Genomic DNA, 10,440 nt, shown 5'->3' on the forward strand with positions numbered 1-10,440 from the left:
TTCCTGATGTAGACAAAATGCAAAATAAAAGGTGTTCACTATTACGATCTCTAACGTTGAAGGAAGTGAAGCTGGTCTCTGGAGACTTCAAGTGACAGTTGTGGGCTTACCCTCTGTGTGGATGAGGCACCTTGGGCCCCATTTCAACCTCTGGTCCAGGGACCTAGCCTAGCTGGTTTTATACCTCTGTGTCCCAGTCAACTCTCTCTGTGGGAAGAGCAGGAACAATGCTTTCTTGTAGTAAGATCTGTAGGAACAGAGGAGCCAAAGACATAGAGGCAGACCAGAGGAAGATCAACAGTACCCTGTTCCTCCCTGTGCCATCCTGGTGTAGCTCTGCCTGTAGGCTTACAGAGTCCATGTGCTGCCTGGAGGTCTTGGGACATCTTGATAACCCTCTTCCCCTTGGCTTGTTTTCCTTTTTCCAGGCCTCTGACTTAGAAAGTTCTGGAGTCTCTCTATTGGCTGCGATCTGAATGATGGATGTGTGTTCTTTTGTTCCTTTCAGGACATCTTATTCCTGGAGAGGAGCAGTTGCCTAGTACAACAGCAAACTCCATGGTTGTGATCTTGAATCCCTTCAACATTGTCCATTAACATATCTGAGGGAAAGTCTGCTGTTCCTGGCACTCGGAGGGCTTCCAGAGGAGGCCAGGCCCAGCAGACTCCCTCATTTATGTCGGTTTTCTTCATATAAAATGAATGAAGAAGGTAACTTCCACTATTTCAGGCATACACTTTTGTTGTTGTTTTGAACCAGGATTTCCTCTGTGTAATCCTGGTTATCCTGGAACTCACTCTCTGGACCAGGCTGGCCTCGAACTCAGAGATCATCTGCCTTTGCCTCCTAAGGGCTGGAATGAAGGGTGTGCTCATTTTTAACTGCCTGTTTTCTAAGACAAGATAGTTATAAGCTCAGTACTAAATTTCTAAAAGATGCTGTCAGAATATTACAAGGTCCAACAGAAATTTGGTCCAACAAATCCAACATGGCAGGCTATGAACAGAAGGTCCAAGAGTCTACAAGTTGATTAGTCCAGGATGCTGGATGTCCCAGTTGGTCTTCAGTAGACGCTGGAATCTCAAAGAAATAGGCTCTAATGCCGGTGAAGGAATGGACTTCTAACAAGGCAGGAGCAAGCAGGCAAAGAGCAAGTGCTTTCTTCTTTCAAGTCCTTATATATTGGCTTCCAGCAGAACACATGATCCAGATTAAAGGTGTGTCTTCCTGCCTCCCACCTCAAAGCTGTGGACTAGAAGTGGATTTGAAGTGCAACCAGCAAATCCAGGAACCTTTTTATCGTGCAAGGAAAAAAAAAAAGCAAAATAAATAAATAAATAAATAATCTCACAGGTGTGCCCTCCATTTCTGTATTGCTGTTCATTCCAAATGCAGTCAAGTTGATGACCAAGAATAGTCGTCACAGCCAACAAAGAGCAGGAAGGCAGGTGGCCGGCTGTGCAGTTAGATGGGAAATGCCATAGCTAGTACAAAGGCCCTAATGTGGGGTGCGTATCTGGGTGGAGGGCGAAAGTAGTTCACGTTGGGAGCCTCTAGAAGTAATGGGCACTGAGTACTTTCCAATCCTCTGCTTGGCCCCTGGGCTTCACTCCCAGTGGCTATCCCTAGCCAGCCTCTCTTTGCCTTGCCGATGCTGGTAGGGGGCTTAGAGAACCCTTGTTAGGTAGAGTGTTGGTTCCTGAAGATACTACCCAGCTTCTCAATTTTGAATCTTGCAGCTGACTGCCACTGTTGTAGGGAGTTGGCCGGGCTTGCCAGGGCTGATAATTCAATAGTCATCATTTGAACCATAGCTCAGTAATGCCTCTGCTACGGGCCACGGCTCAGTGCTGAGTGGTGTCTGAGATACCATAGGCTCTGGAAGGGGAAGTGAGCCAGGTTGAAATCCATGATTCTGGCAAGCTGGATCTTGCCTTCTAATTTACAGGAGAAGGAATACTTTAGCACATAGCTTTCTTTAAAACTACGTCCTGAGGTTTGGGTTGTGGTTAGCGGTAGAGCCCTTGATTACCGTGCTCCCCATCGTGGTTGAGTGTTCTTCAAGGATTTTAATGAAACAGCTTCCCTAGATGATCTCAGCTTGTGCTCGTGTCTTTATTGGGGTGACCAAGGGCTGTATATGAACCTTGGAGGGTGAGGAGGCATTTTCAGGGTGAAGGACGTCATTGGCTGGAACTTAACGTACTGTGAATGCCTGTCCGTATGGAGAGGCAGTCCAGGAATCCCAGGTAGTTGCCGGGAGGGAGATTCATTCCCAAGCTCAGAGGAGCCATCCAGACATAGTAGACTGTGACCTTAAGTACCTAGGTGCAACACCCCATTTTTTCTTGTGTGTGTGTGTGTGTGTGTGTGTACACGTGTGTATGTGTGCATGCATCTGTGTGCACATGTGTAGACCAGACGAGGTAGCTTAGTGCTCTGTTATTTTCTACCTTATTCTGTCAACACAGGGTTGCTCACTGAACTAGCAACTAGCAAACCAGGAATTCTCCTGTCTCTGACCATCTACAACACAGCTGAGGCAGGTGTGGCCATGCCTAGCCTTTTATATGTGTGCCGGAGATTTGAACTCTGATCCTCACACTTGTGCAACAACTATACTTACCTGTGGAACATCTCCTCAGCCCTCCCATTTGTTGGTGGTGGGAGGAGTGGGATAAATAAGGGTTTTTAATATTTTAAAGTATGACCGCTACTTTTAAAAAAAAAGAAAAAGAAAGGAAGTGGGCTGGACAGATGGCTCAGCAGTTAAGAGCGCTGTCCTTGCAGAAGATCTAAAACTCTGGGGCTGGGGATTTAGCTCAGTGGTAGAGCGCTTACCTAGGAAGCGCAAGGCCCTGGGTTCGGTCCCCAGCTCCGAAAAAAAGAACCAAAAAAAAAAAAAAAAAAAAAAAAAGAAGATCTAAAACTCTAAGTGCAATTCCCAGCACCTATGTGGAACTGTAACTCCAGTTCCAGGGGATCTGACACCCTCACACAGGCACACGTGAAGGCAAAACACTGATGCACGAAAAATAAAAATAAATTTTTTTCTTTCTTTTTTTTTTTTTTGGAGCTGAGGACTGAACCCAGGGCCTTGCTCTTTCTAGGCAAGCGCTCTACTACTGAGCTAAATCCCCAACCGCAAATAAATTATTTTTAAAAAAGATAAAAAAGGAAGCAATATATATCTTAGGTGTATAGGTGTGGGCTCCTCAAAGAAGTGTTGCAGAAGGAAGGATACACTGTGAATCTGGGGTGGGATCCTCAAGAGAGAGTGGCTTGAGTTTCTTAATGTTATTCTTGCTAGCATGCTTGACGCTTTTCATTTGAGCCCTAGCATAGAGATATAGAATGAGAGAATGAAAATCTCTATCTCTCTCTCTCTCTCTCTCTCTCTCTCTCTCTCTCTCTCTCTTTCTCTCTCTCTCTCTCTCTCTCTCTCTGTGTGTGTGTGTGTGTGTGTGTGTGTGTGTGTGTAGAACAAACAACTGTATCCTGTGAGAATTTCTTTCTAATCTCTTTCCTCACTTTCTCTGACTGAGAAAGGGACTTTACTTTTTCCCCCTTTATCCATGAGTGGGCCAAGAAAAGGTGAGCCATATGGAAGTAGGTCATCATACGGGGTGATGTTCAAGAGCTAATAGAGGCCTGGCTTAATGTCTCTTCCTGCCAGTGGTTCATGTGTCCCAGATGTCATACGACATCTTCTAGCTGGAGTGATGGCTCTGTGGGTTAGAGCACTTACTGCTTTGCAGAGGACCCAGGTTTGATGCCCATCGTGGGGACTTGTAATTGTCTGTAACTCCAGTCCCAGAGGATCCAATGCCATCTTCTGGAATATGTCTGGAGGTGCTTGAAATCTCAGATACTCCGTGGGCTTGAGGCTCAGATAGAGGTAAAATCTTTGGGTCCATAGCATAGCAGTGCTGTGAGGCGATCCAAAGAGACAGCTACGAGAGCTAGAACAAAGTTCTGGACCAGGATGTCCAGAACAGTTGGGAGAACTGTATGAAGCGAAAGCTGCTGTTACGCTTTACCACCCACATGGGGGGCGGGGTAGTCTCCTGAAGCCCCCATATGCCATAGTGCCCGAAAGCAAGTGGAAGGAAAGGGCAGGCCAGGAAAGAGAGGGGCTGCCAAGCCTCGCAGGAGCTGTGTGCAATTGACAAAATCTCTCCTGGCCTTGTCTCCTGGGGCTGCGGTCACTGACATGAGACCTACCCAGATTCCTGGCTGACTCTCAGTTAGACCTGATGGTTGGTAAGGAGGTCTCTGTCCTCTGAGAGCATTAATCTGTCTGTGCTGGCTAATTCTTAGGTTGACTTGACACAGGCTAGAGTCATCAGAGAAGAAGGAACATCAATTGAGAAAATGTCTCTACAAGATCTGGCTGAAGAGAGATCCATAGGGCATTTTCTTAATTAGTAATTGATGGGGGAGGGCCAGGTCCACGGTGTGTGGTACCACGCCTGGGGCTGCTGGTGGTCCTGGATTCTATAAGAAAGCAGGATGAGCAAGCCATGGGGAGCAAGCCAGTAAAGAGCACCCCTCCATGGCCTCTGCATCAGCTCCTGCTTGAGTTCCTGCCCTTGTCACTTTTGATGATGAACTGTGATGTAGAAGTGTAAGCCAAAGAAACCCTTTTCTCCCCAGGTTTCTTTGCCTAAGGAGTTTTGTTGCAGCAGAAGTAACCCTAAGTCACTGTGATTCTAACGAGTGGCAGGCTTCTGGGAGCTGGCTTGATACCTTCTGCTTTACATCTGAGCAATGGAGCCCTACGCTGTTCCTTTATAGAGTCTTAGAGTCCTCTCCACCAGGCCAGGGTGGTGGCGCATACTAGGGAGGCAGAGGCTGGTAGATCTCTCACAGTTTGAGACCAGCTGGTCTACATAGCTAATTCTAGGACAATCAGTGCTACATACAGACCTTGCCTCAAAAACAAAAACAAAAACGAAAAAGAATCCTCTTCACCACGAGACCGTGGATCTGGCTGCCAACTTCTCCTGACCACTTGTTGGTACTTTCCACAAATCAGAGAATTCTTTGTAGGAATCCTTTGTAGGAAAGGAAAATTAAGGTTGCTGGTATCGCCCATGGCAGAGCATTTATATAACATACATGAGGTCATGGGTTCAATCCTTAGAGCTAGTTAAAAAAAACAAAAAAACAAAAACAAAAACAAAAGAAGATGAAACGATGAAATTAGACTGAAACGTAAACAGCAGGTTCAGGGGTTCGTATCTTTAGTTTTAGCATTCAGGAGAATTGCTGTGAGTTCATGGACAGCCTGGGCTACATACTGAGTTTGAGGTCAGCCTGGACTACATAACAAGACCCAGTCTCAAGAAGACACATGAAGAGGGTCAGCGAGTTGGCTCAGCCTGTAGAAGTGCCTGTCACCAACCTAACGACCTGACTTCCATTCCAACGATCCATGGTGGAAGGAGAGAACCGATTCCCTCAAGCTGTTCTCTGGTCTCTAAACAGGACATGCACGTGACCCTGTCAGTAGCCAGTAGGTTAAACACACACACACACACACACACACACACACACACACGGGTCGTATGATCTAATGAGTTTGAGAATAGGTGGGTAAAACACTGTTAACAGTGGGTTGTTGGGGGTTTTTTTGTTTTTGTTTGTTTGTTTGTTTAAGATTTATTGACTTTTGGGGCTGGAGAGATGGCTCAGTGGTTAAGAGCGCAGACTGCTCCTCCACAGGTCCTGAGTTCAACTCCTAGCAACCACATGGTGGCTCATAACCATCTGTAACTGGATCTGATGCCCTCCTCTGGTGTGTCTGAAGACAGCGACAGTGTACTACTATTAGTAATGAGATAAAAGATTTATTGAGTTTTACATTTATGAGTTCTTTTTTGTCTGCATGTGTGTATGTGCACCGTATGTGGGCCTGTAGTAGCCAGAAAACGATGACATGGGCCTTGTGGAGCCCAGAATTTTCTGCTGATCTGGTCTGAGGGTCAGTGTTTGGCACACATTGTAACTCTTGACACTGTTTTGGATCTTTCTTTCTTCCTTACTTTCTTTCTTTCTCTCTCTCTCTCTCTCTTCCTTCCTTCCTTCCTTCCTTCCTTCCTTCCTTCCTTCCTTCCTACCTTCCTTCCTTCCTTCCTTCTTTCCTTCCTTTTCTCCTTTTTTCTTGTACTCTTTTTTGTTTTCTTCGAGACTGGATCTCTAAGGCTGCCTTGGAACTCCCTCTATAGACCAGGCTGCCCTGGATCTCCCTCTGTAGACCAGGCTGGCCTCGAGCCCAGATCCTCCTGCTTCTGCCTCCTGACTGCCGGGTGGCATCCGCCGCCACCGCCCAGTCTTTTCTTCCCTTTTTTAGAGGGGATCTTTATTTATGTGTTTTATTACATTTATTTATGTGTACGTGCATGTGCACATGCACATGAAAGGACACGTATGCTGTGGTGTATACGTTAGGCCAGAGGACCCTTGCTGGAGTCAGTTCTGTCCTTCCACCCTGTGGCTCTCAGGGACTGAACTATGGCTGTCCTGTTTGGCAGTAAGCACTTTTATCCGTGAGCCATGCCACCATCAGAGTCCCCCATCCTAGGCTCTGTGCTGGCCTGTGGTTGGGACAGAGGTTAGTGTGTTGACAAGGAGTGTCACCTCACTTGGGTGGGAAAGAGTGTCATTCACTTACATCTCGGTGCCTAACACCCCATCTCCATGACGACCCCTCTACCTGCAGCCCTGCCCTTTCCTCACCACCCTGCCTTCTTTCTCCTTCATCCCTCCTTTGGGTTCCTCCTGTCTCCTCTGAGTTCTAAGCAGACGGGCTCCCTCTCTGCTTCCAGATCTCCACTTGCCTTCTCGTTCCCTCTGCCCCAAGCCTGGCAGCCTGCCCTGTAGGAATGTTAATTAGCATCCACGATTTAATTAATTCAGTAGCTAATTAATGATTGGGGACTGGAGGTGGGGAGCTAGGATGCTGGGGGGGTTGCGAGCTGAAGGTGGCAGAGAGAAGTAGCCGAGGCTGCAGAAGGCATCGCAGATGGCAGTGTGGTGGCTGGCACGGTGCCCACTGCCATGGATGCAAGCACACTTGCACGCACGCACACGTACACATACAAAACCGGAAAGGGTGATCGAGGAATAAAATCAAAAGCAAGGAGAGAAGAACGCTGGGGCCCCGGGATCCAGGGCTGGGGGACTGAGGTGGGGACCAGGGCTGGGGGGCTGAGGGGCTGGGGGTGGGGAGGACTCTAGGTCTATTTGAATCTACTCCGGAAGTGGAAGAGTACGAAAAAAAAAAAGAAACAACCACAGGCGCAGAAAGAAGAGAGCTCTCCCGGTACCCCACCCCACCCCCGCCCCAACCCAGCCACCCCTCCTCCCTGGCATGGGATTCATGGGCACCAGCTGAGGACAGGGTCCCCTCCCTCTGCCTGCCACATAAATATTGGCACCGAGGACCCAGACTCTGAAGAACAGGGCATTCCAAAGAAAATAGTTTTCATTTTAAGTTGCCTTTTAATGTATATGTGCATGTGTGTATGTGTATGTATGTGTGTGTATATACATAGACATGTATATACACATACACACATATACATACAATGTATATAATATATATTTAAATTGCACCTGTTTTGGCATGAGGGTGAAGGCGAGTGAGAGAAGGTGACCGAACCAGAAGGAGAGAGCACAGATGGCTTGGTGATGGTATGGTATGGTGAGTTGTGGGGAGGAAGACGGGGGTGGTACAGAGGTTGGGATGGGTGGGATGAGGACTCTGTCTCCCTCTTTTCATTTCACTATGGTTGAAGGAGGAAGAGAGGAAAAAGAGAAAGAGAAAGAAAGAGAAAGAGAGAAAGGGGGTGGGGAGAGAAGCGAGACAGATGGCAGAGTGGAGAGGCGGCAGCCAGTGCCGGCACTGCCCAGCTTGGGCGGACCCAGCTTCCCCCGCCTGCCAGCTCTCCAAATGCCACCCTTCCCCCATCTTCCCCTCTCCCCATCCCCCCAGCTTGGCACTGATCTCAGGGAGAGAGAGGGAGGGAGGCTGGGCAAAGAGCATCTGTTCCCTCCATTCTCCTAGCTCCATCGGCTGCCAACCTAAGGCCATCGCCTGCCTCCATCACCCCTTCGCCTGCCTGCCTGCCACCCAATCCCAAATGGGTGCTGGATCAGGTGCCGAATCTGGCTGCCTCCTCGGGTACCAGTCACTGCATCGCTGTGTGTCTGCCACCGCCGCCTGGCACTCATGGGGCCGTGTGTGTATGTGTGTGTGCGCGCGCATGTACATGTACGCATACGCATGTGTTGTATGTGAGCCTCCTGGGCATGGGTGGGGGTTGGCATTGTGGTTGCCACTGTAGCATCCAACTAGAAGGACAGAAGGATAGAGTGGAAGGAAGAGGGGAGAGGCGCGGGGCCTTGGAGGGGAGAAGAGGTTGCTTCATGCTGTCTGATTGCAGGCGTTGGCACTGCAGCTGCCACCCTTGTGCCCATGGAGATGGGAGGGGACAAATGCAGGGGGCAGTGACAGGAGTCCTTGTGCTCTGGGATGCGGCATGCGAGAGCTGTTGGCATCACAACTGTAGGCTCGTGCCAGGTCTGGGGTTATGGGAACTGAGGGGACGAGGAGGTGGAGAGGAATGTGGGACGTGCTGCTGATACCGCTGCCCCTCTACCATGATCTCTGAGAAGTGTGTGGCCGGTGGAGGAGTTATCCCTGCTCCAGTCTGAGAGTAGAGAGAGTAGATGGGGAAGTGCCAGGAGAGAGTGGAAGGGACAGGGGGAGGGACTGTACCACTACTACCCAGGGAGGACTCGTCTGGGCTGGCCGTGGGGCCTTTTGTGAGAGAACACTGACGAAGACAACAGGGGAACTGGCGCTGCCCATGGAGCCTGGCATGGCTGTGGCGTTGTGTGGAATGGGGAGGGTGACAGTGTCCCTCTCGATGTGGTTAAGGAGGCTGTCGTGCCAGGAGTTGGGTGGCCAGATGAAGGATGTTTCATTTGGGAGGATGGACTTTTTTCTGCCAGGTCCTCCTTCCCAGCCCCTCTTAGGCATGGAGAGAAGACTGACCGATGGAGTACCGCATGAGGACACAATGGAGGGAGGAGGCCATTGCTAAGACTCCCAAGGACGAAGAGTGACAAGCCCTGACAGTCGTCCTGGCCTCCAGTCATGTCCCGTTGAAGATGGCCATACCCTCTAAACTGGTCTGTATGTTACCAGTGTTACAGGTGCTGTGGAGTGGGAAGGGGCTGCATGTGAAACTGAGCTGTGAAATGGGGAAGGACACCCTTTTGTAGACCCTGTTCGTACTGTCCACTCTTACAAGTGTGGCTGATTTTTCTCCCTGGTGCCTCCTTCTCCTCCCCTCCCCCGTTTTTGCCTCCCCCCCCTTTTCATCATCGCCATCTGGGTCCTCCTGCTTGGCACCCAACCAAGTAGATGCCGCCACACTTGGCAGTGTTGCACTGGCATGTGACCAGTGACTCAGATTCTGGCACTGCGGCAAACCCAAAGCCTCCAAACTTGCTCACGATACCGCTTGGCGGCCATGAGGGAAGAGGGGTCATGTGCATAGAAGTGCCAGGCGCTGGGTGGAGCTCCATGGTGGGAAGTGGCGTGTGAAGCTGCCCTTCACAGATGGATGGAAGCCAGTATTCACTAGAACATCTCTCCTCCACTCTTCTCCAAACAACTCCTCCCTTCCCTAATTCTGAGAAGGGGCTTAGATGGCGCTACACTGGTTTTGAGCAGCTATGCAAAGGGATCTAGAGCAAGGAGGGAGAAGGACACCATTTACAGCCACCGCTGGAACAGTGGGTGTGTACTTCTCTGGGCAGTTAGGACAGAAAAAGACTGGAGTGTGAAAAGGCCTGGAGAGACACTTGGCAGCTATGCTGCCCCTCAGCCAGTACCAGAGAGAGTGAAGGAGAGACCTTCAAGCTTTGCTGGTAGGGGATCCCATCTGGGTCTTACATATGGATCTCCTGCTCTCGTGGGGTCGTGGGGTCGAGATGAATTGGTTCCTTGTCCTTTTGTTCAAACTGATCCTAGAAGGATAAGAGGCACTCTAGAAGTGGAGAGAGAGGTGCGGCGGGTGGTGGGAAGACAAAGGCACTTGGAACTTCGACAAAGACGCCAAGAGTTTATGTTTAGAGGTTTCTCAATGCACCTCAGATAGGACTGGATTAATTCCTGTCTTTGAAATCTACTCTTGGAAGGGAGGACCAAGGCCCAACAATGACGGTGAGAGAGGAACTGACCCTGTGAAGGACAATCTTCATTATCTGTGGTGACATATCCCAGCCCCTGAAAAATTTAACCTTAAGCCGCCCCTCTGCAAGACTCTTCGCATTTCCCTCATTCCCCGTAGGCAAAGGTCGCTAGCCACCCATCTGTAAGAGCTGAAGGAAAGCTTGGCTTCTGGTAAAGTCAAAGGCTCTCA

At 49.4% G+C, this 10,440-nt stretch overlaps 1 long non-coding RNA gene across 2 annotated transcripts; it reads left to right on the forward strand.

Annotated features, from left to right (window-relative positions):
- The first annotated feature begins 9,633 nt into the window (after positions 1-9,633).
- LOC134482119 (uncharacterized) lies at positions 9,634-10,440 on the forward strand. 2 transcript variants are annotated; one of them, XR_015638794.1, is made up of 2 exons: positions 9,634-9,815; positions 10,369-10,440. It is a non-coding gene; the product is annotated as an uncharacterized LOC134482119 (long non-coding RNA). The 2 variants fall into 2 exon arrangements; XR_015638793.1 differs by having other exon boundaries at positions 9,811-9,946.

This window comes from Rattus norvegicus, chromosome 15, assembly GCF_021556685.1.
Source record: "Rattus norvegicus strain SHRSP/BbbUtx chromosome 15, alternate assembly SHRSP_T2T, whole genome shotgun sequence".
Lineage (NCBI taxonomy): Eukaryota > Metazoa > Chordata > Mammalia > Rodentia > Muridae > Rattus > Rattus norvegicus.